The sequence below is a fragment of the Rana temporaria genome, unplaced genomic scaffold (genome assembly GCF_905171775.1).
Source record: "Rana temporaria unplaced genomic scaffold, aRanTem1.1, whole genome shotgun sequence".
NCBI lineage: Eukaryota > Metazoa > Chordata > Amphibia > Anura > Ranidae > Rana > Rana temporaria.
The window spans coordinates 1-27,877 of NW_024404806.1; the positions used below are offsets into that span (position 1 = coordinate 1).

The 27,877-nt window shown below is 39.7% G+C and overlaps 23 non-coding genes across 23 annotated transcripts; all 23 read right to left on the minus strand.

Annotated features, from left to right (window-relative positions):
* Positions 1–775: 775 nt before the first annotated feature.
* TRNAG-CCC lies at positions 776–846 on the minus strand. The gene has a single exon. It is a non-coding gene; the product is annotated as a tRNA-Gly (tRNA).
* A 1,095-nt stretch (positions 847–1,941) lies between these two features.
* Positions 1,942–2,012, minus strand: TRNAG-CCC. The gene has a single exon. It is a non-coding gene; the product is annotated as a tRNA-Gly (tRNA).
* Positions 2,013–3,107: 1,095 nt separating this feature from the next.
* TRNAG-CCC lies at positions 3,108–3,178 on the minus strand. The gene has a single exon. It is a non-coding gene; the product is annotated as a tRNA-Gly (tRNA).
* Positions 3,179–4,274: 1,096 nt separating this feature from the next.
* On the minus strand, positions 4,275–4,345 carry TRNAG-CCC. Its single transcript has one exon. It is a non-coding gene; the product is annotated as a tRNA-Gly (tRNA).
* Positions 4,346–5,440: 1,095 nt separating this feature from the next.
* Positions 5,441–5,511, minus strand: TRNAG-CCC. Its single transcript has one exon. It is a non-coding gene; the product is annotated as a tRNA-Gly (tRNA).
* Positions 5,512–6,606: 1,095 nt separating this feature from the next.
* TRNAG-CCC lies at positions 6,607–6,677 on the minus strand. The gene has a single exon. It is a non-coding gene; the product is annotated as a tRNA-Gly (tRNA).
* A 1,095-nt stretch (positions 6,678–7,772) lies between these two features.
* Positions 7,773–7,843, minus strand: TRNAG-CCC. Its single transcript has one exon. It is a non-coding gene; the product is annotated as a tRNA-Gly (tRNA).
* A 1,095-nt stretch (positions 7,844–8,938) lies between these two features.
* TRNAG-CCC lies at positions 8,939–9,009 on the minus strand. The gene has a single exon. It is a non-coding gene; the product is annotated as a tRNA-Gly (tRNA).
* A 1,095-nt stretch (positions 9,010–10,104) lies between these two features.
* On the minus strand, positions 10,105–10,175 carry TRNAG-CCC. The gene has a single exon. It is a non-coding gene; the product is annotated as a tRNA-Gly (tRNA).
* Positions 10,176–11,270: 1,095 nt separating this feature from the next.
* On the minus strand, positions 11,271–11,341 carry TRNAG-CCC. Its single transcript has one exon. It is a non-coding gene; the product is annotated as a tRNA-Gly (tRNA).
* A 1,095-nt stretch (positions 11,342–12,436) lies between these two features.
* Positions 12,437–12,507, minus strand: TRNAG-CCC. Its single transcript has one exon. It is a non-coding gene; the product is annotated as a tRNA-Gly (tRNA).
* A 1,096-nt stretch (positions 12,508–13,603) lies between these two features.
* Positions 13,604–13,674, minus strand: TRNAG-CCC. The gene has a single exon. It is a non-coding gene; the product is annotated as a tRNA-Gly (tRNA).
* A 2,161-nt stretch (positions 13,675–15,835) lies between these two features.
* On the minus strand, positions 15,836–15,906 carry TRNAG-CCC. Its single transcript has one exon. It is a non-coding gene; the product is annotated as a tRNA-Gly (tRNA).
* A 1,095-nt stretch (positions 15,907–17,001) lies between these two features.
* Positions 17,002–17,072, minus strand: TRNAG-CCC. Its single transcript has one exon. It is a non-coding gene; the product is annotated as a tRNA-Gly (tRNA).
* Positions 17,073–18,168: 1,096 nt separating this feature from the next.
* On the minus strand, positions 18,169–18,239 carry TRNAG-CCC. Its single transcript has one exon. It is a non-coding gene; the product is annotated as a tRNA-Gly (tRNA).
* Positions 18,240–19,335: 1,096 nt separating this feature from the next.
* TRNAG-CCC lies at positions 19,336–19,406 on the minus strand. Its single transcript has one exon. It is a non-coding gene; the product is annotated as a tRNA-Gly (tRNA).
* A 1,095-nt stretch (positions 19,407–20,501) lies between these two features.
* TRNAG-CCC lies at positions 20,502–20,572 on the minus strand. The gene has a single exon. It is a non-coding gene; the product is annotated as a tRNA-Gly (tRNA).
* Positions 20,573–21,667: 1,095 nt separating this feature from the next.
* TRNAG-CCC lies at positions 21,668–21,738 on the minus strand. Its single transcript has one exon. It is a non-coding gene; the product is annotated as a tRNA-Gly (tRNA).
* Positions 21,739–22,834: 1,096 nt separating this feature from the next.
* On the minus strand, positions 22,835–22,905 carry TRNAG-CCC. The gene has a single exon. It is a non-coding gene; the product is annotated as a tRNA-Gly (tRNA).
* Positions 22,906–24,001: 1,096 nt separating this feature from the next.
* Positions 24,002–24,072, minus strand: TRNAG-CCC. Its single transcript has one exon. It is a non-coding gene; the product is annotated as a tRNA-Gly (tRNA).
* Positions 24,073–25,167: 1,095 nt separating this feature from the next.
* Positions 25,168–25,238, minus strand: TRNAG-CCC. Its single transcript has one exon. It is a non-coding gene; the product is annotated as a tRNA-Gly (tRNA).
* A 1,095-nt stretch (positions 25,239–26,333) lies between these two features.
* On the minus strand, positions 26,334–26,404 carry TRNAG-CCC. Its single transcript has one exon. It is a non-coding gene; the product is annotated as a tRNA-Gly (tRNA).
* A 1,095-nt stretch (positions 26,405–27,499) lies between these two features.
* On the minus strand, positions 27,500–27,570 carry TRNAG-CCC. The gene has a single exon. It is a non-coding gene; the product is annotated as a tRNA-Gly (tRNA).
* Between the last annotated feature and the right edge of the window lie 307 nt (positions 27,571–27,877).

Sequence of the window (27,877 nt, forward strand, 5' to 3'; positions counted from 1 at the left end):
CCTTTGGTCAGTTTCAGATCCTTCAGCCCTGTCAATTATTCCTGAGTTTAAGAGGCTTGATTTTTGCGCTAGACTGATTGCAATCCTATCGAGAAATATCTGGAAACTGGCATTGAAATTTAAGATGGTTAGGGCATCTTTGATCTGTTCTTGAAACAACAATCTTCAAAAACTAAAAACAAAAAGTGGGATGTTAAGAATAAAAGGCCATTTGAGCAGCCGGGACTTCAATCCAAACGACTGGAATGGCACTCTTGCATGGCACCTCTAAAGTACTAGTTTCCCTTTGGTGTCTCCACACAAGCGCGTTGTCTGAAAGATTATTATCTTCTGGAATCAATCACACTATGCAGTTTCCCAGGTTTACCTCTGGGTAACATTTCAGCCGAAATATTTTCGGACTTAGAAATCATATACTCGGTCTTTGCAGTGACTCTAGCCGTATCCCCAGAAATGAGATTGTACATTCCTGCAAACATGTTGTCAGGCCTGATGTTAGGTTAAAGAATGAACAGCTTTTAAGGACGCAATTAAAGGAAGTGTATTTTTTTTAAAGCATATGGTTATATTTTTTCCCTTTGTGAAAGTCGTTTACAAATGCAATTGCTTCATGAACTGATGACGTTTTTTTATGGGGATAGAGTGAATCCAGAGCTAAGGTTTAGGAACTGGAAATCGACATTATAACCAAACACACACAAGGCTTTTTAGGTTTGATTTTCAAAGGTTCTTCAAGTTTTGTAATTCAAGCAAGCTATGTTTAAAACAGCAGCTATGCGCCAGCCGGGACTCGAACCCGGGTCGCAAGAATGGGAATCTTGCATGATACCCCTACACTACTGGCGCCTTCTGTGTTTTCCAGACTAAGCTCAGGTCCTGATGCCTTAATATCCAGACCTTTCTCTACAGGGTAGCATTCCCTTAAATGTAAAGTTTTAATTGAATGCAATTTCTGATGAAAACATAGGGAAGTTGCTCTTTTCAATGCTGTGAACCATGACCAGATGCATGGGTTTTTGCAAAACAGCTAGTGCATTCCGGGACGGAATTTCAAAGTTTCACAAATAAAACCCTCTTTCTGGAGAGAATATTTGTAAATTGAATACCTTGCCGTTTATCTACTCAGCGGTTCTCTGGGTATCGTTTACTTTTGCTCTAATGCATGCCCTTTGGTCAGTTTCAGATCCTTCACCCCTTTTAATTATTCCTGAGTTTAAGAGGCTTGATTTTTGCGCTAGACTGATTGCAATCCTATCGAGAAATATCTGGAAACTGGCATTGAAATCTAAGATGGTTAGGGCATCTTTGATCTGTTCTTGAAACAACAATCTTCAAAAACTAAAAACAAAAAGTGGGATGTTAAGAATAAAAGGCCATTTGAGCAGCCGGGACTTCAATCCAAACGACTGGAATGGCACTCTTGCATGGCACCTCTAAAGTACTAGTTTCCCTTTGGTGTCTCCACACAAGCGCGTTGTCTGAAAGATTATTATCTTCTGGAATCAATCACACTTTGCAGTTTCCCAGGTTTACCTCTGGGTAACATTTCAGCCGAAATATTTTCGGACTTAGAAATCATATACTCGGTCTTTGCAGTGACTCTAGCCGTATCCCCAGAAATGAGATTGTACATTCCTGCAAACATGTTGTCAGGCCTGATGTTAGGTTAAAGAATGAACAGCTTTTAAGGACGCAATTAAAGGAAGTGTATTTTTTTTAAAGCATATGGTTATATTTTTTCCCTTTGTGAAAGTCGTTTACAAATGCAATTGCTTCATGAACTGATGACGTTTTTTTATGGGGATAGAGTGAATCCAGAGCTAAGGTTTAGGAACTGGAAATCGACATTATAACCAAACACACACAAGGCTTTTTAGGTTTGATTTTCAAAGGTTCTTCAAGTTTTGTAATTCAAGCAAGCTATGTTTAAAACCGCAGCTATGCGCCAGCCGGGACTCGAACCCGGGTCGCAAGAATGGGAATCTTGCATGATACCCCTACACTACTAGCGCCTTCTGTGTTTTCCAGACTAAGCTCAGGTCCTGATGCCTCAATATCCAGACCTTTCTCTACAGGGTAGCATTCCCTTAAATGTAAAGTTTTAATTGAATGCAATTACTGATGAAAACATAGGGAAGTTGCTCTTTTCAATGCTGTGAACCATGACCAGATGCATGGGTTTTTGCAAAACAGCTAGTGCATTCCGGGACGGAATTTCAAAGTTTCACAAATAAAACCCTCTTTCTGGAGAGAATATTTGTAAATTGAATACCTTGCCGTTTATCTACTCAGCGGTTCTCTGGGTATCGTTTACTTTTGCTCTAATGCATGCCCTTTGGTCAGTTTCAGATCCTTCAGCCCTGTCAATTATTCCTGAGTTTAAGAGGCTTGATTTTTGCGCTAGACTGATTGCAATCCTATCGAGAAATATCTGGAAACTGGCATTGAAATTTAAGATGGTTAGGGCATCTTTGATCTGTTCTTGAAACAACAATCTTCAAAAACTAAAAACAAAAAGTGGGATGTTAAGAATAAAAGGCCATTTGAGCAGCCGGGACTTCAATCCAAACGACTGGAATGGCACTCTTGCATGGCACCTCTAAAGTACTAGTTTCCCTTTGGTGTCTCCACACAAGCGCGTTGTCTGAAAGATTATTATCTTCTGGAATCAATCACACTTTGCAGTTTCCCAGGTTTACCTCTGGGTAACATTTCAGCCGAAATATTTTCGGACTTAGAAATCATATACTCGGTCTTTGCAGTGACTCTAGCCGTATCCCCAGAAATGAGATTGTACATTCCTGCAAACATGTTGTCAGGCCTGATGTTAGGTTAAAGAATGAACAGCTTTTAAGGACGCAATTAAAGGAAGTGTATTTTTTTTAAAGCATATGGTTATATTTTTTCCCTTTGTGAAAGTCGTTTACAAATGCAATTGCTTCATGAACTGATGACGTTTTTTTATGGGGATAGAGTGAATCCAGAGCTAAGGTTTAGGAACTGGAAATCGACATTATAACCAAACACACACAAGGCTTTTTAGGTTTGATTTTCAAAGGTTCTTCAAGTTTTGTAATTCAAGCAAGCTATGTTTAAAACAGCGGCTATGCGCCAGCCGGGACTCGAACCCGGGTCGCAAGAATGGGAATCTTGCATGATACCCCTACACTACTGGCACCTTCTGTGTTTTCCAAACTAAGCTCAGGTCCTTATGCCTTAATATCCAGACCTTTCTCTACAGGGTAGCATTCCCTTAAATGTAAAGTTTTAATTGAATGCAATTTCTGATGAAAACATAGGGAAGTTGCTCTTTTCAATGCTGTGAACCATGACCAGATGCATGGGTTTTTGCAAAACAGCTAGTGCATTCCGGGACGGAATTTCAAAGTTTCACAAATAAAACCCTCTTTCTGGAGAGAATATTTGTAAATTGAATACCTTGCCGTTTATCTACTCAGCGGTTCTCTGGGTATCGTTTACTTTTGCTCTAATGCATGCCCTTTGGTCAGTTTCAGATCCTTCAGCCCTGTCAATTATTCCTGAGTTTAAGAGGCTTGATTTTTGCGCTAGACTGATTGCAATCCTATCGAGAAATATCTGGAAACTGGCATTGAAATTTAAGATGGTTAGGGCATCTTTGATCTGTTCTTGAAACAACAATCTTCAAAAACTAAAAACAAAAAGTGGGATGTTAAGAATAAAAGGCCATTTGAGCAGCCGGGACTTCAATCCAAACGACTGGAATGGCACTCTTGCATGGCACCTCTAAAGTACTAGTTTCCCTTTGGTGTCTCCACACAAGCGCGTTGTCTGAAAGATTATTATCTTCTGGAATCAATCACACTTTGCAGTTTCCCAGGTTTACCTCTGGGTAACATTTCAGCCGAAATATTTTCGGACTTAGAAATCATATACTCGGTCTTTGCAGTGACTCTAGCCGTATCCCCAGAAATGAGATTGTACATTCCTGCAAACATGTTGTCAGGCCTGATGTTAGGTTAAAGAATGAACAGCTTTTAAGGACGCAATTAAAGGAAGTGTATTTTTTTTAAAGCATATGGTTATATTTTTTCCCTTTGTGAAAGTCGTTTACAAATGCAATTGCTTCATGAACTGATGACGTTTTTTTATGGGGATAGAGTGAATCCAGAGCTAAGGTTTAGGAACTGGAAATCGACATTATAACCAAACACACACAAGGCTTTTTAGGTTTGATTTTCAAAGGTTCTTCAAGTTTTGTAATTCAAGCAAGCTATGTTTAAAACAGCAGGCTATGCGCCAGCCGGGACTCGAACCCGGGTCGCAAGAATGGGAATCTTGCATGATACCCCTACACTACTGGCGCCTTCTGTGTTTTCCAAACTAAGCTCAGGTCCTGATGCCTTAATATCCAGACCTTTCTCTACAGGGTAGCATTCCCTTAAATGTAAAGTTTTAATTGAATGCAATTTCTGATGAAAACATAGGGAAGTTGCTCTTTTCAATGCTGTGAACCATGACCAGATGCATGGGTTTTTGCAAAACAGCTAGTGCATTCCGGGACGGAATTTCAAAGTTTCACAAATAAAACCCTCTTTCTGGAGAGAATATTTGTAAATTGAATACCTTGCCGTTTATCTACTCAGCGGTTCTCTGGGTATCGTTTACTTTTGCTCTAATGCATGCCCTTTGGTCAGTTTCAGATCCTTCAGCCCTGTCAATTATTCCTGAGTTTAAGAGGCTTGATTTTTGCGCTAGACTGATTGCAATCCTATCGAGAAATATCTGGAAACTGGCATTGAAATTTAAGATGGTTAGGGCATCTTTGATCTGTTCTTGAAACAACAATCTTCAAAAACTAAAAACAAAAAGTGGGATGTTAAGAATAAAAGGCCATTTGAGCAGCCGGGACTTCAATCCAAACGACTGGAATGGCACTCTTGCATGGCACCTCTAAAGTACTAGTTTCCCTTTGGTGTCTCCACACAAGCGCGTTGTCTGAAAGATTATTATCTTCTGGAATCAATCACACTTTGCAGTTTCCCAGGTTTACCTCTGGGTAACATTTCAGCTGAAATATTTTCAGACTTAGAAATCATATACTCGGTCTTTGCAGTGACTCTAGCCGTATCCCCAGAAATGAGATTGTACATTCCTGCAAACATGTTGTCAGGCCTGATGTTAGGTTAAAGAATGAACAGCTTTTAAGGACGCAATTAAAGGAAGTGTATTTTTTTTAAAGCATATGGTTATATTTTTTCCCTTTGTGAAAGTCGTTTACAAATGCAATTGCTTCATGAACTGATGACGTTTTTTTATGGGGATAGAGTGAATCCAGAGCTAAGGTTTAGGAACTGGAAATCGACATTATAACCAAACACACACAAGGCTTTTTAGGTTTGATTTTCAAAGGTTCTTCAAGTTTTGTAATTCAAGCAAGCTATGTTTAAAACAGCAGCTATGCGCCAGCCGGGACTCGAACCCGGGTCGCAAGAATGGGAATCTTGCATGATACCCCTACACTACTGGCGCCTTCTGTGTTTTCCAAACTAAGCTCAGGTCCTGATGCCTTAATATCCAGACCTTTCTCTACAGGGTAGCATTCCCTTAAATGTAAAGTTTTAATTGAATGCAATTTCTGATGAAAACATAGGGAAGTTGCTCTTTTCAATGCTGTGAACCATGACCAGATGCATGGGTTTTTGCAAAACAGCTAGTGCATTCCGGGACGGAATTTCAAAGTTTCACAAATAAAACCCTCTTTCTGGAGAGAATATTTGTAAATTGAATACCTTGCCGTTTATCTACTCAGCGGTTCTCTGGGTATCGTTTACTTTTGCTCTAATGCATGCCCTTTGGTCAGTTTCAGATCCTTCAGCCCTGTCAATTATTCCTGAGTTTAAGAGGCTTGATTTTTGCGCTAGACTGATTGCAATCCTATCGAGAAATATCTGGAAACTGGCATTGAAATTTAAGATGGTTAGGGCATCTTTGATCTGTTCTTGAAACAACAATCTTCAAAAACTAAAAACAAAAAGTGGGATGTTAAGAATAAAAGGCCATTTGAGCAGCCGGGACTTCAATCCAAACGACTGGAATGGCACTCTTGCATGGCACCTCTAAAGTACTAGTTTCCCTTTGGTGTCTCCACACAAGCGCATTGTCTGAAAGATTATTATCTTCTGGAATCAATCACACTTTGCAGTTTCCCAGGTTTACCTCTGGGTAACATTTCAGCCGAAATATTTTCGGACTTAGAAATCATATACTCGGTCTTTGCAGTGACTCTAGCCGTATCCCCAGAAATGAGATTGTACATTCCTGCAAACATGTTGTCAGGCCTGATGTTAGGTTAAAGAATGAACAGCTTTTAAGGACGCAATTAAAGGAAGTGTATTTTTTTTAAAGCATATGGTTATATTTTTTCCCTTTGTGAAAGTTGTTTACAAATGCAATTGCTTCATGAACTGATGACGTTTTTTTATGGGGATAGAGTGAATCCAGAGCTAAGGTTTAGGAACTGGAAATCGACATTATAACCAAACACACACAAGGCTTTTTAGGTTTGATTTTCAAAGGTTCTTCAAGTTTTGTAATTCAAGCAAGCTATGTTTAAAACAGCGGCTATGCGCCAGCCGGGACTCGAACCCGGGTCGCAAGAATGGGAATCTTGCATGATACCCCTACACTACTGGCGCCTTCTGTGTTTTCCAAACTAAGCTCAGGTCCTGATGCCTCAATATCCAGACCTTTCTCTACAGGGTAGCATTCCCTTAAATGTAAAGTTTTAATTGAATGCAATTTCTGATGAAAACATAGGGAAGTTGCTCTTTTCAATGCTGTGAACCATGACCAGATGCATGGGTTTTTGCAAAACAGCTAGTGCATTCCGGGACGGAATTTCAAAGTTTCACAAATAAAACCCTCTTTCTGGAGAGAATATTTGTAAATTGAATACCTTGCCGTTTATCTACTCAGCGGTTCTCTGGGTATCGTTTACTTTTGCTCTAATGCATGCCCTTTGGTCAGTTTCAGATCCTTCAGCCCTGTCAATTATTCCTGAGTTTAAGAGGCTTGATTTTTGCGCTAGACTGATTGCAATCCTATCGAGAAATATCTGGAAACTGGCATTGAAATTTAAGATGGTTAGGGCATCTTTGATCTGTTCTTGAAACAACAATCTTCAAAAACTAAAAACAAAAAGTGGGATGTTAAGAATAAAAGGCCATTTGAGCAGCCGGGACTTCAATCCAAACGACTGGAATGGCACTCTTGCATGGCACCTCTAAAGTACTAGTTTCCCTTTGGTGTCTCCACACAAGCGCGTTGTCTGAAAGATTATTATCTTCTGGAATCAATCACACTTTGCAGTTTCCCAGGTTTACCTCTGGGTAACATTTCAGCTGAAATATTTTCAGACTTAGAAATCATATACTCGGTCTTTGCAGTGACTCTAGCCGTATCCCCAGAAATGAGATTGTACATTCCTGCAAACATGTTGTCAGGCCTGATGTTAGGTTAAAGAATGAACAGCTTTTAAGGACGCAATTAAAGGAAGTGTATTTTTTTTAAAGCATATGGTTATATTTTTTCCCTTTGTGAAAGTCGTTTACAAATGCAATTGCTTCATGAACTGATGACGTTTTTTTATGGGGATAGAGTGAATCCAGAGCTAAGGTTTAGGAACTGGAAATCGACATTATAACCAAACACACACAAGGCTTTTTAGGTTTGATTTTCAAAGGTTCTTCAAGTTTTGTAATTCAAGCAAGCTATGTTTAAAACAGCAGCTATGCGCCAGCCGGGACTCGAACCCGGGTCGCAAGAATGGGAATCTTGCATGATACCCCTACACTACTGGCGCCTTCTGTGTTTTCCAAACTAAGCTCAGGTCCTGATGCCTCAATATCCAGACCTTTCTCTACAGGGTAGCATTCCCTTAAATGTAAAGTTTTAATTGAATGCAATTTCTGATGAAAACATAGGGAAGTTGCTCTTTTCAATGCTGTGAACCATGACCAGATGCATGGGTTTTTGCAAAACAGCTAGTGCATTCCGGGACGGAATTTCAAAGTTTCACAAATAAAACCCTCTTTCTGGAGAGAATATTTGTAAATTGAATACCTTGCCGTTTATCTACTCAGCGGTTCTCTGGGTATCGTTTACTTTTGCTCTAATGCATGCCCTTTGGTCAGTTTCAGATCCTTCAGCCCTGTCAATTATTCCTGAGTTTAAGAGGCTTGATTTTTGCGCTAGACTGATTGCAATCCTATCGAGAAATATCTGGAAACTGGCATTGAAATTTAAGATGGTTAGGGCATCTTTGATCTGTTCTTGAAACAACAATCTTCAAAAACTAAAAACAAAAAGTGGGATGTTAAGAATAAAAGGCCATTTGAGCAGCCGGGACTTCAATCCAAACGACTGGAATGGCACTCTTGCATGGCACCTCTAAAGTACTAGTTTCCCTTTGGTGTCTCCACACAAGCGCGTTGTCTGAAAGATTATTATCTTCTGGAATCAATCACACTTTGCAGTTTCCCAGGTTTACCTCTGGGTAACATTTCAGCTGAAATATTTTCAGACTTAGAAATCATATACTCGGTCTTTGCAGTGACTCTAGCCGTATCCCCAGAAATGAGATTGTACATTCCTGCAAACATGTTGTCAGGCCTGATGTTAGGTTAAAGAATGAACAGCTTTTAAGGACGCAATTAAAGAAAGTGTATTTTTTTTAAAGCATATGGTTATATTTTTTCCCTTTGTGAAAGTCGTTTACAAATGCAATTGCTTCATGAACTGATGACGTTTTTTTATGGGGATAGAGTGAATCCAGAGCTAAGGTTTAGGAACTGGAAATCGACATTATAACCAAACACACACAAGGCTTTTTAGGTTTGATTTTCAAAGGTTCTTCAAGTTTTGTAATTCAAGCAAGCTATGTTTAAAACAGCGGCTATGCGCCAGCCGGGACTCGAACCCGGGTCGCAAGAATGGGAATCTTGCATGATACCCCTACACTACTGGCACCTTCTGTGTTTTCCAAACTAAGCTCAGGTCCTTATGCCTTAATATCCAGACCTTTCTCTACAGGGTAGCATTCCCTTAAATGTAAAGTTTTAATTGAATGCAATTTCTGATGAAAACATAGGGAAGTTGCTCTTTTCAATGCTGTGAACCATGACCAGATGCATGGGTTTTTGCAAAACAGCTAGTGCATTCCGGGACGGAATTTCAAAGTTTCACAAATAAAACCCTCTTTCTGGAGAGAATATTTGTAAATTGAATACCTTGCCGTTTATCTACTCAGCGGTTCTCTGGGTATCGTTTACTTTTGCTCTAATGCATGCCCTTTGGTCAGTTTCAGATCCTTCAGCCCTGTCAATTATTCCTGAGTTTAAGAGGCTTGATTTTTGCGCTAGACTGATTGCAATCCTATCGAGAAATATCTGGAAACTGGCATTGAAATTTAAGATGGTTAGGGCATCTTTGATCTGTTCTTGAAACAACAATCTTCAAAAACTAAAAACAAAAAGTGGGATGTTAAGAATAAAAGGCCATTTGAGCAGCCGGGACTTCAATCCAAACGACTGGAATGGCACTCTTGCATGGCACCTCTAAAGTACTAGTTTCCCTTTGGTGTCTCCACACAAGCGCGTTGTCTGAAAGATTATTATCTTCTGGAATCAATCACACTTTGCAGTTTCCCAGGTTTACCTCTGGGTAACATTTCAGCTGAAATATTTTCAGACTTAGAAATCATATACTCGGTCTTTGCAGTGACTCTAGCCGTATCCCCAGAAATGAGATTGTACATTCCTGCAAACATGTTGTCAGGCCTGATGTTAGGTTAAAGAATGAACAGCTTTTAAGGACGCAATTAAAGGAAGTGTATTTTTTTTAAAGCATATGGTTATATTTTTTCCCTTTGTGAAAGTCGTTTACAAATGCAATTGCTTCATGAACTGATGACGTTTTTTTATGGGGATAGAGTGAATCCAGAGCTAAGGTTTAGGAACTGGAAATCGACATTATAACCAAACACACACAAGGCTTTTTAGGTTTGATTTTCAAAGGTTCTTCAAGTTTTGTAATTCAAGCAAGCTATGTTTAAAACAGCGGCTATGCGCCAGCCGGGACTCGAACCCGGGTCGCAAGAATGGGAATCTTGCATGATACCCCTACACTACTGGCGCCTTCTGTGTTTTCCAAACTAAGCTCAGGTCCTGATGCCTCAATATCCAGACCTTTCTCTACAGGGTAGCATTCCCTTAAATGTAAAGTTTTAATTGAATGCAATTTCTGATGAAAACATAGGGAAGTTGCTCTTTTCAATGCTGTGAACCATGACCAGATGCATGGGTTTTTGCAAAACAGCTAGTGCATTCCGGGACGGAATTTCAAAGTTTCACAAATAAAACCCTCTTTCTGGAGAGAATATTTGTAAATTGAATACCTTGCCGTTTATCTACTCAGCGGTTCTCTGGGTATCGTTTACTTTTGCTCTAATGCATGCCCTTTGGTCAGTTTCAGATCCTTCAGCCCTGTCAATTATTCCTGAGTTTAAGAGGCTTGATTTTTGCGCTAGACTGATTGCAATCCTATCGAGAAATATCTGGAAACTGGCATTGAAATTTAAGATGGTTAGGGCATCTTTGATCTGTTCTTGAAACAACAATCTTCAAAAACTAAAAACAAAAAGTGGGATGTTAAGAATAAAAGGCCATTTGAGCAGCCGGGACTTCAATCCAAACGACTGGAATGGCACTCTTGCATGGCACCTCTAAAGTACTAGTTTCCCTTTGGTGTCTCCACACAAGCGCGTTGTCTGAAAGATTATTATCTTCTGGAATCAATCACACTTTGCAGTTTCCCAGGTTTACCTCTGGGTAACATTTCAGCTGAAATATTTTCAGACTTAGAAATCATATACTCGGTCTTTGCAGTGACTCTAGCCGTATCCCCAGAAATGAGATTGTACATTCCTGCAAACATGTTGTCAGGCCTGATGTTAGGTTAAAGAATGAACAGCTTTTAAGGACGCAATTAAAGGAAGTGTATTTTTTTTAAAGCATATGGTTATATTTTTTCCCTTTGTGAAAGTCGTTTACAAATGCAATTGCTTCATGAACTGATGACGTTTTTTTATGGGGATAGAGTGAATCCAGAGCTAAGGTTTAGGAACTGGAAATCGACATTATAACCAAACACACACAAGGCTTTTTAGGTTTGATTTTCAAAGGTTCTTCAAGTTTTGTAATTCAAGCAAGCTATGTTTAAAACAGCGGCTATGCGCCAGCCGGGACTCGAACCCGGGTCGCAAGAATGGGAATCTTGCATGATACCCCTACACTACTGGCGCCTTCTGTGTTTTCCAAACTAAGCTCAGGTCCTTATGCCTTAATATCCAGACCTTTCTCTACAGGGTAGCATTCCCTTAAATGTAAAGTTTTAATTGAATGCAATTTCTGATGAAAACATAGGGAAGTTGCTCTTTTCAATGCTGTGAACCATGACCAGATGCATGGGTTTTTGCAAAACAGCTAGTGCATTCCGGGACGGAATTTCAAAGTTTCACAAATAAAACCCTCTTTCTGGAGAGAATATTTGTAAATTGAATACCTTGCCGTTTATCTACTCAGCGGTTCTCTGGGTATCGTTTACTTTTGCTCTAATGCATGCCCTTTGGTCAGTTTCAGATCCTTCAGCCCTGTCAATTATTCCTGAGTTTAAGAGGCTTGATTTTTGCGCTAGACTGATTGCAATCCTATCGAGAAATATCTGGAAACTGGCATTGAAATTTAAGATGGTTAGGGCATCTTTGATCTGTTCTTGAAACAACAATCTTCAAAAACTAAAAACAAAAAGTGGGATGTTAAGAATAAAAGGCCATTTGAGCAGCCGGGACTTCAATCCAAACGACTGGAATGGCACTCTTGCATGGCACCTCTAAAGTACTAGTTTCCCTTTGGTGTCTCCACACAAGCGCGTTGTCTGAAAGATTATTATCTTCTGGAATCAATCACACTTTGCAGTTTCCCAGGTTTACCTCTGGGTAACATTTCAGCCGAAATATTTTCAGACTTAGAAATCATATACTCGGTCTTTGCAGTGACTCTAGCCGTATCCCCAGAAATGAGATTGTACATTCCTGCAAACATGTTGTCAGGCCTGATGTTAGGTTAAAGAATGAACAGCTTTTAAGGACGCAATTAAAGGAAGTGTATTTTTTTTAAAGCATATGGTTATATTTTTTCCCTTTGTGAAAGTCGTTTACAAATGCAATTGCTTCATGAACTGATGACGTTTTTTTATGGGGATAGAGTGAATCCAGAGCTAAGGTTTAGGAACTGGAAATCGACATTATAACCAAACACACACAAGGCTTTTTAGGTTTGATTTTCAAAGGTTCTTCAAGTTTTGTAATTCAAGCAAGCTATGTTTAAAACAGCGGCTATGCGCCAGCCGGGACTCGAACCCGGGTCGCAAGAATGGGAATCTTGCATGATACCCCTACACTACTGGCGCCTTCTGTGTTTTCCAGACTAAGCTCAGGTCCTGATGCCTCAATATCCAGACCTTTCTCTACAGGGTAGCATTCCCTTAAATGTAAAGTTTTAATTGAATGCAATTTCTGATGAAAACATAGGGAAGTTGCTCTTTTCAATGCTGTGAACCATGACCAGATGCATGGGTTTTTGCAAAACAGCTAGTGCATTCCGGGACGGAATTTCAAAGTTTCACAAATAAAACCCTCTTTCTGGAGAGAATATTTGTAAATTGAATACCTTGCCGTTTATCTACTCAGCGGTTCTCTGGGTATCGTTTACTTTTGCTCTAATGCATGCCCTTTGGTCAGTTTCAGATCCTTCAGCCCTGTCAATTATTCCTGAGTTTAAGAGGCTTGATTTTTTGCGCTAGACTGATTGCAATCCTATCGAGAAATATCTGGAAACTGGCATTGAAATTTAAGATGGTTAGGGCATCTTTGATCTGTTCTTGAAACAACAATCTTCAAAAACTAAAAACAAAAAGTGGGATGTTAAGAATAAAAGGCCATTTGAGCAGCCGGGACTTCAATCCAAACGACTGGAATGGCACTCTTGCATGGCACCTCTAAAGTACTAGTTTCCCTTTGGTGTCTCCACACAAGCGCGTTGTCTGAAAGATTATTATCTTCTGGAATCAATCACACTTTGCAGTTTCCCAGGTTTACCTCTGGGTAACATTTCAGCCGAAATATTTTCGGACTTAGAAATCATATACTCGGTCTTTGCAGTGACTCTAGCCGTATCCCCAGAAATGAGATTGTACATTCCTGCAAACATGTTGTCAGGCCTGATGTTAGGTTAAAGAATGAACAGCTTTTAAGGACGCAATTAAAGGAAGTGTATTTTTTTTAAAGCATATGGTTATATTTTTTCCCTTTGTGAAAGTCGTTTACAAATGCAATTGCTTCATGAACTGATGACGTTTTTTTATGGGGATAGAGTGAATCCAGAGCTAAGGTTTAGGAACTGGAAATCGACATTATAACCAAACACACACAAGGCTTTTTAGGTTTGATTTTCAAAGGTTCTTCAAGTTTTGTAATTCAAGCAAGCTATGTTTAAAACAGCAGCTATGCGCCAGCCGGGACTCGAACCCGGGTCGCAAGAATGGGAATCTTGCATGATACCCATACACTACTGGCGCCTTCTGTGTTTTCCAGACTAAGCTCAGGTCCTGATGCCTCAATATCCAGACCTTTCTCTACAGGGTAGCATTCCCTTAAATGTAAAGTTTTAATTGAATGCAATTTCTGATGAAAACATAGGGAAGTTGCTCTTTTCAATGCTGTGAACCATGACCAGATGCATGGGTTTTTGCAAAACAGCTAGTGCATTCCGGGACGGAATTTCAAAGTTTCACAAATAAAACCCTCTTTCTGGAGAGAATATTTGTAAATTGAATACCTTGCCGTTTATCTACTCAGCGGTTCTCTGGGTATCGTTTACTTTTGCTCTAATCAGTGAGTAATAAATAATAAATTCCACTGCGCTACTGTGAGTAAACAGAGTAATGAAAAAGTGATGTGTAAATAATACCTGAGGCAGCTATATCTAAAAGGTGTTCACATAACACAATAAGAGAAAACAAACTGAATAAATGGTGATAAGCGCTCCAGGTATGTGATGGAACACAATACAGTATATGAGCAAATGAATAAAACACAATCAAATAAAAAGGGGGTGAGTGACCAAACTCAAAAATGTGCTGTGCGTGTCAAAGTGAACACTGGAATTAACTGAAAAGCAGTAGTGTAAGGACACCGTGAAACACTATGGGGGTGTCGCGTCCCCTGTGTATCAAGAGTCACTACAAAGTGCACATGTGCATATAAATAATGTAAAAGGATAAATGGTGATAATAGGTAATCCCTAGATAGATCTAAAATAGGCAGCAATATTGATGGTGATATGACAGTCTATTGGTGAGGATGGTGGAATGTTCACATATGACAATTCCTGTATGCAAGGCAGTGATATGGGGATCCTTATTGGTATTGTAGTTCCCTTACCATGAAGGTGCTATATGTACGCATATAGGGATATCCCTCAGGGTTTCCAAACGCCTATTCCCTTGGGTCACTCAATGCAGGTATTTTCAGCAGGTGTATGCCTTGAAGATGTTGATAGTATTGGTCCTCCGGGTCTCCAATTACTCGGTTGGCTGCAGCTGCTGCATCGCTCCAAAAGGGGTCCAAATGGTGGTATTCCAATGGGTAAAGCAATGGGATAAGGAGAAAAGATTGCCTCCGATTGTGTAGTGGGTTTAGGGATCCAAAAATTATTTATTTAAGAACATATAAAAAGCAGGTGATACAGAGGATAGCTCAGACGGCGGTTAGATATTTCCAAACAGCGCTGGTGGATACAGTGCAGACGTGGCATTTGAAATTACCGCCTACGTCCTGTGGCCTCCGGCTTGTGTGAGTGATTTCCTCGGTCTCGGCTTGCGACTCCCTACGGCGTTACGTCACGCACCTCGTGACTTCATCAGGGGATAGATGAAGTCACGAGGTGCGTGCAAATGCATGCCCTTTGGTCAGTTTCAGATCCTTCAGCCCTGTCAATTATTCCTGAGTTTAAGAGGCTTGATTTTTGCGCTAGACTGATTGCAATCCTATCGAGAAATATCTGGAAACTGGCATTGAAATTTAAGATGGTTAGGGCATCTTTGATCTGTTCTTGAAACAACAATCTTCAAAAACTAAAAACAAAAAGTGGGATGTTAAGAATAAAAGGCCATTTGAGCAGCCGGGACTTCAATCCAAACGACTGGAATGGCACTCTTGCATGGCACCTCTAAAGTACTAGTTTCCCTTTGGTGTCTCCACACAAGCGCGTTGTCTGAAAGATTATTATCTTCTGGAATCAATCACACTATGCAGTTTCCCAGGTTTACCTCTGGGTAACATTTCAGCCGAAATATTTTCGGACTTAGAAATCATATACTCGGTCTTTGCAGTGACTCTAGCCGTATCCCCTGAAATGAGATTGTACATTCCTGCAAACATGTTGTCAGGCCTGATGTTAGGTTAAAGAATGAACAGCTTTTAAGGACGCAATTAAAGGAAGTGTATTTTTTTTAAAGCATATGGTTATATTTTTTCCCTTTGTGAAAGTCGTTTTTCAAATGCAATTGCTTCATGAACTGATGACGTTTTTTTATGGGGATAGAGTGAATCCAGAGCTAAGGTTTAGGAACTGGAAATCGACATTATAACCAAACACACACAAGGCTTTTTAGGTTTGATTTTCAAAGGTTCTTCAAGTTTTGTAATTCAAGCAAGCTATGTTTAAAACAGCGGCTATGCGCCAGCCGGGACTCGAACCCGGGTCGCAAGAATGGGAATCTTGCATGATACCCCTACACTACTGGCGCCTTCTGTGTTTTCCAAACTAAGCTCAGGTCCTGATGCCTTAATATCCAGACCTTTCTCTACAGGGTAGCATTCCCTTAAATGTAAAGTTTTAATTGAATGCAATTTCTGATGAAAACATAGGGAAGTTGCTCTTTTCAATGCTGTGAACCATGACCAGATGCATGGGTTTTTGCAAAACAGCTAGTGCATTCCGGGACGGAATTTCAAAGTTTCACAAATAAAACCCTCTTTCTGGAGAGAATATTTGTAAATTGAATACCTTGCCGTTTATCTACTCAGCGGTTCTCTGGGTATCGTTTACTTTTGCTCTAATGCATGCCCTTTGGTCAGTTTCAGATCCTTCAGCCCTGTCAATTATTCCTGAGTTTAAGAGGCTTGATTTTTGCGCTAGACTGATTGCAATCCTATCGAGAAATATCTGGAAACTGGCATTGAAATTTAAGATGGTTAGGGCATCTTTGATCTGTTCTTGAAACAACAATCTTCAAAAACTAAAAACAAAAAGTGGGATGTTAAGAATAAAAGGCCATTTGAGCAGCCGGGACTTCAATCCAAACGACTGGAATGGCACTCTTGCATGGCACCTCTAAAGTACTAGTTTCCCTTTGGTGTCTCCACACAAGCGCGTTGTCTGAAAGATTATTATCTTCTGGAATCAATCACACTATGCAGTTTCCCAGGTTTACCTCTGGGTAACATTTCAGCCGAAATATTTTCGGACTTAGAAATCATATACTCGGTCTTTGCAGTGACTCTAGCCGTATCCCCAGAAATGAGATTGTACATTCCTGCAAACATGTTGTCAGGCCTGATGTTAGGTTAAAGAATGAACAGCTTTTAAGGACGCAATTAAAGGAAGTGTATTTTTTTTAAAGCATATGGTTATATTTTTTCCCTTTGTGAAAGTCGTTTACAAATGCAATTGCTTCATGAACTGATGACGTTTTTTTATGGGGATAGAGTGAATCCAGAGCTAAGGTTTAGGAACTGGAAATCGACATTATAACCAAACACACACAAGGCTTTTTAGGTTTGATTTTCAAAGGTTCTTCAAGTTTTGTAATTCAAGCAAGCTATGTTTAAAACAGCGGCTATGCGCCAGCCGGGACTCGAACCCGGGTCGCAAGAATGGGAATCTTGCATGATACCCCTACACTACTGGCACCTTCTGTGTTTTCCAAACTAAGCTCAGGTCCTTATGCCTTAATATCCAGACCTTTCTCTACAGGGTAGCATTCCCTTAAATGTAAAGTTTTAATTGAATGCAATTTCTGATGAAAACATAGGGAAGTTGCTCTTTTCAATGCTGTGAACCATGACCAGATGCATGGGTTTTTGCAAAACAGCTAGTGCATTCCGGGACGGAATTTCAAAGTTTCACAAATAAAACCCTCTTTCTGGAGAGAATATTTGTAAATTGAATACCTTGCCGTTTATCTACTCAGCGGTTCTCTGGGTATCGTTTACTTTTGCTCTAATGCATGCCCTTTGGTCAGTTTCAGATCCTTCAGCCCTGTCAATTATTCCTGAGTTTAAGAGGCTTGATTTTTGCGCTAGACTGATTGCAATCCTATCGAGAAATATCTGGAAACTGGCATTGAAATTTAAGATGGTTAGGGCATCTTTGATCTGTTCTTGAAACAACAATCTTCAAAAACTAAAAACAAAAAGTGGGATGTTAAGAATAAAAGGCCATTTGAGCAGCCGGGACTTCAATCCAAACGACTGGAATGGCACTCTTGCATGGCACCTCTAAAGTACTAGTTTCCCTTTGGTGTCTCCACACAAGCGCGTTGTCTGAAAGATTATTATCTTCTGGAATCAATCACACTTTGCAGTTTCCCAGGTTTACCTCTGGGTAACATTTCAGCCGAAATATTTTCAGACTTAGAAATCATATACTCGGTCTTTGCAGTGACTCTAGCCGTATCCCCAGAAATGAGATTGTACATTCCTGCAAACATGTTGTCAGGCCTGATGTTAGGTTAAAGAATGAACAGCTTTTAAGGACGCAATTAAAGGAAGTGTATTTTTTTTAAAGCATATGGTTATATTTTTTCCCTTTGTGAAAGTCGTTTTTCAAATGCAATTGCTTCATGAACTGATGACGTTTTTTTATGGGGATAGAGTGAATCCAGAGCTAAGGTTTAGGAACTGGAAATCGACATTATAACCAAACACACACAAGGCTTTTTAGGTTTGATTTTCAAAGGTTCTTCAAGTTTTGTAATTCAAGCAAGCTATGTTTAAAACAGCGGCTATGCGCCAGCCGGGACTCGAACCCGGGTCGCAAGAATGGGAATCTTGCATGATACCCCTACACTACTGGCGCCTTCTGTGTTTTCCAAACTAAGCTCAGGTCCTGATGCCTTAATATCCAGACCTTTCTCTACAGGGTAGCATTCCCTTAAATGTAAAGTTTTAATTGAATGCAATTTCTGATGAAAACATAGGGAAGTTGCTCTTTTCAATGCTGTGAACCATGACCAGATGCATGGGTTTTTGCAAAACAGCTAGTGCATTCCGGGACGGAATTTCAAAGTTTCACAAATAAAACCCTCTTTCTGGAGAGAATATTTGTAAATTGAATACCTTGCCGTTTATCTACTCAGCGGTTCTCTGGGTATCGTTTACTTTTGCTCTAATGCATGCCCTTTGGTCAGTTTCAGATCCTTCAGCCCTGTCAATTATTCCTGAGTTTAAGAGGCTTGATTTTTTGCGCTAGACTGATTGCAATCCTATCGAGAAATATCTGGAAACTGGCATTGAAATTTAAGATGGTTAGGGCATCTTTGATCTGTTCTTGAAACAACAATCTTCAAAAACTAAAAACAAAAAGTGGGATGTTAAGAATAAAAGGCCATTTGAGCAGCCGGGACTTCAATCCAAACGACTGGAATGGCACTCTTGCATGGCACCTCTAAAGTACTAGTTTCCCTTTGGTGTCTCCACACAAGCGCGTTGTCTGAAAGATTATTATCTTCTGGAATCAATCACACTTTGCAGTTTCCCAGGTTTACCTCTGGGTAACATTTCAGCTGAAATATTTTCAGACTTAGAAATCATATACTCGGTCTTTGCAGTGACTCTAGCCGTATCCCCAGAAATGAGATTGTACATTCCTGCAAACATGTTGTCAGGCCTGATGTTAGGTTAAAGAATGAACAGCTTTTAAGGACGCAATTAAAGGAAGTGTATTTTTTTTAAAGCATATGGTTATATTTTTTCCCTTTGTGAAAGTCGTTTACAAATGCAATTGCTTCATGAACTGATGACGTTTTTTTATGGGGATAGAGTGAATCCAGAGCTAAGGTTTAGGAACTGGAAATCGACATTATAACCAAACACACACAAGGCTTTTTAGGTTTGATTTTCAAAGGTTCTTCAAGTTTTGTAATTCAAGCAAGCTATGTTTAAAACAGCAGCTATGCGCCAGCCGGGACTCGAACCCGGGTCGCAAGAATGGGAATCTTGCATGATACCCCTACACTACTGGCACCTTCTGTGTTTTCCAAACTAAGCTCAGGTCCTTATGCCTTAATATCCAGACCTTTCTCTACAGGGTAGCATTCCCTTAAATGTAAAGTTTTAATTGAATGCAATTTCTGATGAAAACATAGGGAAGTTGCTCTTTTCAATGCTGTGAACCATGACCAGATGCATGGGTTTTTGCAAAACAGCTAGTGCATTCCGGGACGGAATTTCAAAGTTTCACAAATAAAACCCTCTTTCTGGAGAGAATATTTGTAAATTGAATACCTTGCCGTTTATCTACTCAGCGGTTCTCTGGGTATCGTTTACTTTTGCTCTAATGCATGCCCTTTGGTCAGTTTCAGATCCTTCAGCCCTGTCAATTATTCCTGAGTTTAAGAGGCTTGATTTTTGCGCTAGACTGATTGCAATCCTATCGAGAAATATCTGGAAACTGGCATTGAAATTTAAGATGGTTAGGGCATCTTTGATCTGTTCTTGAAACAACAATCTTCAAAAACTAAAAACAAAAAGTGGGATGTTAAGAATAAAAGGCCATTTGAGCAGCCGGGACTTCAATCCAAACGACTGGAATGGCACTCTTGCATGGCACCTCTAAAGTACTAGTTTCCCTTTGGTGTCTCCACACAAGCGCGTTGTCTGAAAGATTATTATCTTCTGGAATCAATCACACTTTGCAGTTTCCCAGGTTTACCTCTGGGTAACATTTCAGCCGAAATATTTTCAGACTTAGAAATCATATACTCGGTCTTTGCAGTGACTCTAGCCGTATCCCCAGAAATGAGATTGTACATTCCTGCAAACATGTTGTCAGGCCTGATGTTAGGTTAAAGAATGAACAGCTTTTAAGGACGCAATTAAAGGAAGTGTATTTTTTTTAAAGCATATGGTTATATTTTTTCCCTTTGTGAAAGTCGTTTACAAATGCAATTGCTTCATGAACTGATGACGTTTTTTTATGGGGATAGAGTGAATCCAGAGCTAAGGTTTAGGAACTGGAAATCGACATTATAACCAAACACACACAAGGCTTTTTAGGTTTGATTTTCAAAGGTTCTTCAAGTTTTGTAATTCAAGCAAGCTATGTTTAAAACCGCAGCTATGCGCCAGCCGGGACTCGAACCCGGGTCGCAAGAATGGGAATCTTGCATGATACCCCTACACTACTGGCGCCTTCTGTGTTTTCCAAACTAAGCTCAGGTCCTGATGCCTTAATATCCAGACCTTTCTCTACAGGGTAGCATTCCCTTAAATGTAAAGTTTTAATTGAATGCAATTTCTGATGAAAACATAGGGAAGTTGCTCTTTTCAATGCTGTGAACCATGACCAGATGCATGGGTTTTTGCAAAACAGCTAGTGCATTCCGGGACGGAATTTCAAAGTTTCACAAATAAAACCCTCTTTCTGGAGAGAATATTTGTAAATTGAATACCTTGCCGTTTATCTACTCAGCGGTTCTCTGGGTATCGTTTACTTTTGCTCTAATGCATGCCCTTTGGTCAGTTTCAGATCCTTCAGCCCTGTCAATTATTCCTGAGTTTAAGAGGCTTGATTTTTGCGCTAGACTGATTGCAATCCTATCGAGAAATATCTGGAAACTGGCATTGAAATTTAAGATGGTTAGGGCATCTTTGATCTGTTCTTGAAACAACAATCTTCAAAAACTAAAAACAAAAAGTGGGATGTTAAGAATAAAAGGCCATTTGAGCAGCCGGGACTTCAATCCAAACGACTGGAATGGCACTCTTGCATGGCACCTCTAAAGTACTAGTTTCCCTTTGGTGTCTCCACACAAGCGCGTTGTCTGAAAGATTATTATCTTCTGGAATCAATCACACTTTGCAGTTTCCCAGGTTTACCTCTGGGTAACATTTCAGCTGAAATATTTTCAGACTTAGAAATCATATACTCGGTCTTTGCAGTGACTCTAGCCGTATCCCCAGAAATGAGATTGTACATTCCTGCAAACATGTTGTCAGGCCTGATGTTAGGTTAAAGAATGAACAGCTTTTAAGGACGCAATTAAAGGAAGTGTATTTTTTTTAAAGCATATGGTTATATTTTTTCCCTTTGTGAAAGTCGTTTACAAATGCAATTGCTTCATGAACTGATGACGTTTTTTTATGGGGATAGAGTGAATCCAGAGCTAAGGTTTAGGAACTGGAAATCGACATTATAACCAAACACACACAAGGCTTTTTAGGTTTGATTTTCAAAGGTTCTTCAAGTTTTGTAATTCAAGCAAGCTATGTTTAAAACAGCGGCTATGCGCCAGCCGGGACTCGAACCCGGGTCGCAAGAATGGGAATCTTGCATGATACCCCTACACTACTGGCACCTTCTGTGTTTTCCAAACTAAGCTCAGGTCCTTATGCCTTAATATCCAGACCTTTCTCTACAGGGTAGCATTCCCTTAAATGTAAAGTTTTAATTGAATGCAATTTCTGATGAAAACATAGGGAAGTTGCTCTTTTCAATGCTGTGAACCATGACCAGATGCATGGGTTTTTGCAAAACAGCTAGTGCATTCCGGGACGGAATTTCAAAGTTTCACAAATAAAACCCTCTTTCTGGAGAGAATATTTGTAAATTGAATACCTTGCCGTTTATCTACTCAGCGGTTCTCTGGGTATCGTTTACTTTTGCTCTAATGCATGCCCTTTGGTCAGTTTCAGATCCTTCAGCCCTGTCAATTATTCCTGAGTTTAAGAGGCTTGATTTTTTGCGCTAGACTGATTGCAATCCTATCGAGAAATATCTGGAAACTGGCATTGAAATTTAAGATGGTTAGGGCATCTTTGATCTGTTCTTGAAACAACAATCTTCAAAAACTAAAAACAAAAAGTGGGATGTTAAGAATAAAAGGCCATTTGAGCAGCCGGGACTTCAATCCAAACGACTGGAATGGCACTCTTGCATGGCACCTCTAAAGTACTAGTTTCCCTTTGGTGTCTCCACACAAGCGCGTTGTCTGAAAGATTATTATCTTCTGGAATCAATCACACTTTGCAGTTTCCCAGGTTTACCTCTGGGTAACATTTCAGCTGAAATATTTTCAGACTTAGAAATCATATACTCGGTCTTTGCAGTGACTCTAGCCGTATCCCCAGAAATGAGATTGTACATTCCTGCAAACATGTTGTCAGGCCTGATGTTAGGTTAAAGAATGAACAGCTTTTAAGGACGCAATTAAAGGAAGTGTATTTTTTTTAAAGCATATGGTTATATTTTTTCCCTTTGTGAAAGTCGTTTACAAATGCAATTGCTTCATGAACTGATGACGTTTTTTTATGGGGATAGAGTGAATCCAGAGCTAAGGTTTAGGAACTGGAAATCGACATTATAACCAAACACACACAAGGCTTTTTAGGTTTGATTTTCAAAGGTTCTTCAAGTTTTGTAATTCAAGCAAGCTATGTTTAAAACAGCAGCTATGCGCCAGCCGGGACTCGAACCCGGGTCGCAAGAATGGGAATCTTGCATGATACCCCTACACTACTGGCGCCTTCTGTGTTTTCCAAACTAAGCTCAGGTCCTGATGCCTTAATATCCAGACCTTTCTCTACAGGGTAGCATTCCCTTAAATGTAAAGTTTTAATTGAATGCAATTTCTGATGAAAACATAGGGAAGTTGCTCTTTTCAATGCTGTGAACCATGACCAGATGCATGGGTTTTTGCAAAACAGCTAGTGCATTCCGGGACGGAATTTCAAAGTTTCACAAATAAAACCCTCTTTCTGGAGAGAATATTTGTAAATTGAATACCTTGCCGTTTATCTACTCAGCGGTTCTCTGGGTATCGTTTACTTTTGCTCTAATGCATGCCCTTTGGTCAGTTTCAGATCCTTCAGCCCTGTCAATTATTCCTGAGTTTAAGAGGCTTGATTTTTTGCGCTAGACTGATTGCAATCCTATCGAGAAATATCTGGAAACTGGCATTGAAATTTAAGATGGTTAGGGCATCTTTGATCTGTTCTTGAAACAACAATCTTCAAAAACTAAAAACAAAAAGTGGGATGTTAAGAATAAAAGGCCATTTGAGCAGCCGGGACTTCAATCCAAACGACTGGAATGGCACTCTTGCATGGCACCTCTAAAGTACTAGTTTCCCTTTGGTGTCTCCACACAAGCGCGTTGTCTGAAAGATTATTATCTTCTGGAATCAATCACACTTTGCAGTTTCCCAGGTTTACCTCTGGGTAACATTTCAGCCGAAATATTTTCAGACTTAGAAATCATATACTCGGTCTTTGCAGTGACTCTAGCCGTATCCCCAGAAATGAGATTGTACATTCCTGCAAACATGTTGTCAGGCCTGATGTTAGGTTAAAGAATGAACAGCTTTTAAGGACGCAATTAAAGGAAGTGTATTTTTTTTAAAGCATATGGTTATATTTTTTCCCTTTGTGAAAGTCGTTTACAAATGCAATTGCTTCATGAACTGATGACGTTTTTTTATGGGGATAGAGTGAATCCAGAGCTAAGGTTTAGGAACTGGAAATCGACATTATAACCAAACACACACAAGGCTTTTTAGGTTTGATTTTCAAAGGTTCTTCAAGTTTTGTAATTCAAGCAAGCTATGTTTAAAACAGCGGCTATGCGCCAGCCGGGACTCGAACCCGGGTCGCAAGAATGGGAATCTTGCATGATACCCCTACACTACTGGCGCCTTCTGTGTTTTCCAAACTAAGCTCAGGTCCTTATGCCTTAATATCCAGACCTTTCTCTACAGGGTAGCATTCCCTTAAATGTAAAGTTTTAATTGAATGCAATTTCTGATGAAAACATAGGGAAGTTGCTCTTTTCAATGCTGTGAACCATGACCAGATGCATGGGTTTTTGCAAAACAGCTAGTGCATTCCGGGACGGAATTTCAAAGTTTCACAAATAAAACCCTCTTTCTGGAGAGAATATTTGTAAATTGAATACCTTGCCGTTTATCTACTCAGCGGTTCTCTGGGTATCGTTTACTTTTGCTCTAATGCATGCCCTTTGGTCAGTTTCAGATCCTTCAGCCCTGTCAATTATTCCTGAGTTTAAGAGGCTTGATTTTTGCGCTAGACTGATTGCAATCCTATCGAGAAATATCTGGAAACTGGCATTGAAATTTAAGATGGTTAGGGCATCTTTGATCTGTTCTTGAAACAACAATCTTCAAAAACTAAAAACAAAAAGTGGGATGTTAAGAATAAAAGGCCATTTGAGCAGCCGGGACTTCAATCCAAACGACTGGAATGGCACTCTTGCATGGCACCTCTAAAGTACTAGTTTCCCTTTGGTGTCTCCACACAAGCGCGTTGTCTGAAAGATTATTATCTTCTGGAATCAATCACACTTTGCAGTTTCCCAGGTTTACCTCTGGGTAACATTTCAGCTGAAATATTTTCAGACTTAGAAATCATATACTCGGTCTTTGCAGTGACTCTAGCCGTATCCCCAGAAATGAGATTGTACATTCCTGCAAACATGTTGTCAGGCCTGATGTTAGGTTAAAGAATGAACAGCTTTTAAGGACGCAATTAAAGGAAGTGTATTTTTTTTAAAGCATATGGTTATATTTTTTCCCTTTGTGAAAGTCGTTTACAAATGCAATTGCTTCATGAACTGATGACGTTTTTTTATGGGGATAGAGTGAATCCAGAGCTAAGGTTTAGGAACTGGAAATCGACATTATAACCAAACACACACAAGGCTTTTTAGGTTTGATTTTCAAAGGTTCTTCAAGTTTTGTAATTCAAGCAAGCTATGTTTAAAACAGCAGCTATGCGCCAGCCGGGACTCGAACCCGGGTCGCAAGAATGGGAATCTTGCATGATACCCCTACATTACTGGCGCCTTCTGTGTTTTCCAAACTAAGCTCAGGTCCTGATGCCTTAATATCCAGACCTTTCTCTACAGGGTAGCATTCCCTTAAATGTAAAGTTTTAATTGAATGCAATTTCTGATGAAAACATAGGGAAGTTGCTCTTTTCAATGCTGTGAACCATGACCAGATGCATGGGTTTTTGCAAAACAGCTAGTGCATTCCGGGACGGAATTTCAAAGTTTCACAAATAAAACCCTCTTTCTGGAGAGAATATTTGTAAATTGAATACCTTGCCGTTTATCTACTCAGCGGTTCTCTGGGTATTGTTTACTTTTGCTCTAATGCATGCCCTTTGGTCAGTTTCAGATCCTTCAGCCCTGTCAATTATTCCTGAGTTTAAGAGGCTTGATTTTTGCGCTAGACTGATTGCAATCCTATCGAGAAATATCTGGAAACTGGCATTGAAATTTAAGATGGTTAGGGCATCTTTGATCTGTTCTTGAAACAACAATCTTCAAAAACTAAAAACAAAAAGTGGGATGTTAAGAATAAAAGGCCATTTGAGCAGCCGGGACTTCAATCCAAACGACTGGAATGGCACTCTTGCATGGCACCTCTAAAGTACTAGTTTCCCTTTGGTGTCTCCACACAAGCGCGTTGTCTGAAAGATTATTATCTTCTGGAATCAATCACACTTTGCAGTTTCCCAGGTTTACCTCTGGGTAACATTTCAGCTGAAATATTTTCAGACTTAGAAATCATATACTCGGTCTTTGCAGTGACTCTAGCCGTATCCCCAGAAATGAGATTGTACATTCCTGCAAACATGTTGTCAGGCCTGATGTTAGGTTAAAGAATGAACAGCTTTTAAGGACGCAATTAAAGGAAGTGTATTTTTTTTAAAGCATATGGTTATATTTTTTCCCTTTGTGAAAGTCGTTTACAAATGCAATTGCTTCATGAACTGATGACGTTTTTTTATGGGGATAGAGTGAATCCAGAGCTAAGGTTTAGGAACTGGAAATCGACATTATAACCAAACACACACAAGGCTTTTTAGGTTTGATTTTCAAAGGTTCTTCAAGTTTTGTAATTCAAGCAAGCTATGTTTAAAACAGCGGCTATGCGCCAGCCGGGACTCGAACCCGGGTCGCAAGAATGGGAATCTTGCATGATACCCCTACACTACTGGCACCTTCTGTGTTTTCCAAACTAAGCTCAGGTCCTTATGCCTTAATATCCAGACCTTTCTCTACAGGGTAGCATTCCCTTAAATGTAAAGTTTTAATTGAATGCAATTTCTGATGAAAACATAGGGAAGTTGCTCTTTTCAATGCTGTGAACCATGACCAGATGCATGGGTTTTTGCAAAACAGCTAGTGCATTCCGGGACGGAATTTCAAAGTTTCACAAATAAAACCCTCTTTCTGGAGAGAATATTTGTAAATTGAATACCTTGCCGTTTATCTACTCAGCGGTTCTCTGGGTATCGTTTACTTTTGCTCTAATGCATGCCCTTTGGTCAGTTTCAGATCCTTCAGCCCTGTCAATTATTCCTGAGTTTAAGAGGCTTGATTTTTGCGCTAGACTGATTGCAATCCTATCGAGAAATATCTGGAAACTGGCATTGAAATTTAAGATGGTTAGGGCATCTTTGATCTGTTCTTGAAACAACAATCTTCAAAAACTAAAAACAAAAAGTGGGATGTTAAGAATAAAAGGCCATTTGAGCAGCCGGGACTTCAATCCAAACGACTGGAATGGCACTCTTGCATGGCACCTCTAAAGTACTAGTTTCCCTTTGGTGTCTCCACACAAGCGCGTTGTCTGAAAGATTATTATCTTCTGGAATCAATCACACTTTGCAGTTTCCCAGGTTTACCTCTGGGTAACATTTCAGCCGAAATATTTTCGGACTTAGAAATCATATACTCGGTCTTTGCAGTGACTCTAGCCGTATCCCCAGAAATGAGATTGTACATTCCTGCAAACATGTTGTCAGGCCTGATGTTAGGTTAAAGAATGAACAGCTTTTAAGGACGCAATTAAAGGAAGTGTATTTTTTTTAAAGCATATGGTTATATTTTTTCCCTTTGTGAAAGTCGTTTACAAATGCAATTGCTTCATGAACTGATGACGTTTTTTTATGGGGATAGAGTGAATCCAGAGCTAAGGTTTAGGAACTGGAAATCGACATTATAACCAAACACACACAAGGCTTTTTAGGTTTGATTTTCAAAGGTTCTTCAAGTTTTGTAATTCAAGCAAGCTATGTTTAAAACAGCAGCTATGCGCCAGCCGGGACTCGAACCCGGGTCGCAAGAATGGGAATCTTGCATGATACCCCTACACTACTGGCGCCTTCTGTGTTTTCCAAACTAAGCTCAGGTCCTGATGCCTCAATATCCAGACCTTTCTCTACAGGGTAGCATTCCCTTAAATGTAAAGTTTTAATTGAATGCAATTTCTGATGAAAACATAGGGAAGTTGCTCTTTTCAATGCTGTGAACCATGACCAGATGCATGGGTTTTTGCAAAACAGCTAGTGCATTCCGGGACGGAATTTCAAAGTTTCACAAATAAAACCCTCTTTCTGGAGAGAATATTTGTAAATTGAATACCTTGCCGTTTATCTACTCAGCGGTTCTCTGGGTATCGTTTACTTTTG